The sequence below is a fragment of the Egretta garzetta genome, unplaced genomic scaffold, assembly GCF_000687185.1.
Source record: "Egretta garzetta isolate BGI_Z169 unplaced genomic scaffold, ASM68718v1 scaffold260, whole genome shotgun sequence".
NCBI classification, from domain to species: Eukaryota; Metazoa; Chordata; class Aves; order Pelecaniformes; family Ardeidae; genus Egretta; species Egretta garzetta.
In genome coordinates this window covers 167,538-169,126 of record NW_009258662.1, presented here as the reverse complement: position 1 = coordinate 169,126, position 1,589 = coordinate 167,538, and positions in this window count along the sequence as shown.

Sequence of the window (1,589 nt, the reverse complement as noted above, 5' to 3'; positions counted from 1 at the left end):
CCAGCAGCGGGGTTGCTCCAGGCTGCAAGATGTGGGCGAGGGGAAGGGGAAGGCTCCCTCCCCCGAGGAGCGGCTCTTACTCGGAGAGATCAACACTGCCGAGCAGCCCTAAGAGCAAAAATTATTTCCTACCGTGCCAAGCAAGTGCTGTTGCTGGCTGTCGGCGCTAGGGGGTGGCTGCAGGGAGGGCGCAGGCTTTAGGCACAGCTTTAGGCACAGCTTTAGGCACAGCCTCGTGCTGCCGCATCTCCCCCCCCCCCAGCCGAGAGCAGCTGGAGCCGGGAAGGCCAAGCGAGGGAAGGGGAGCCTGATTTGGAGGAGGAAATGCTCTGCGCCCCTCTTCCCCCCCCTCCCTGAGATCAAGGGGATCTCGGCAAGGAGATGCTGCTCCTACAACTGAAGTGAATCAGACCAGAGCCCAGGACTGGTTTCCAGAATTTGGCTTTACTTCGCAGTACAGAAATCATTTGGAGCCTTCGGGAGAGAGGAGAAGCACAGGCTCTGTCATACCGATACCGCAGCGCCGTTTGGTCCATCCGAGAAGCCCACCAGGGTACAGAAAAATACTTCCACATCGTGCCTGCTCTGTAATTTGTTCTCTCACTTTTATTAAGATTAAAACACAAAGGAGCCTTAGGCACAGCTGTGTCCCAACCCCTGTAAACCGTTTTAGAAGCTTAAGTGGAGGTTAAGTTCCGTGCCCAGAACTAAGCCAACATTCGCTGCTACAATAGATGGGGGCTTTTGTCCATGATACAGCTCGCCACAGCGTTAAGGTGGAGGGGAGGAGACTGGAGGGGTGCTGTCCACAATAGGGGAGGGCTCGCTTTCTGACCTCCTGGATAGCAGGTCTGGGTGCCAACCGCTCACAGCGACTTAAGCTCACCAGAAGCACATAATCGTGAAGGATGGTGTACAAATGATTAAAAATACAAGGGAAGACACAGCTGTCAATGAGTTATTTCAAATCGGCACCAACGTCTACGTCTGCAAAAAAAAAAATAATAATAATAATAATAATAAAAAAAAAAGAAAATAGGTGGGGGGTTTTTTTGTTTGTTTGTTTTTTCCAGTCTGCCTCTCGCTTACGAGGTTAGTCATTAAATCAGTCAGTAATTTGCCAGATTCTGGACAGCAGCCCTACTAGAATGAAATAATTAACACATGATATCCAAAAGGGGAACATTACCAGTGCAGTACTCTTCAGTCTCTCAGAGATGGGATTACAAAAGCAGGCCTTACAATATTGAATTTCATACAGTGTTCATTAAGTTCCTTATATATTCATATTAGCCGATTTAAATTTCTCCTAATTAGGGATTCTCATTACTGCTGCTCCTCCTCCCCATAGATATCATTTTTCTTGCGTTTCATCTCTTCGAAGTCAAACTCTGATCCCATCATCCTCTTATAAATATCTTTGATGTCATCGCACGTCGTCTCAAAGTGAGTGGTGGCGTCATAGGTGCGAGAAATGAAGATCTGGGGAAGGGAAGCAGCAGGTTAGCATCGAGCCGCGCTCCTCACCCGCCTCCAACACCAGCTCGGCGCTTACTCACCTGGCTTTCGGTTCCCAAGTCGGTCGGTGC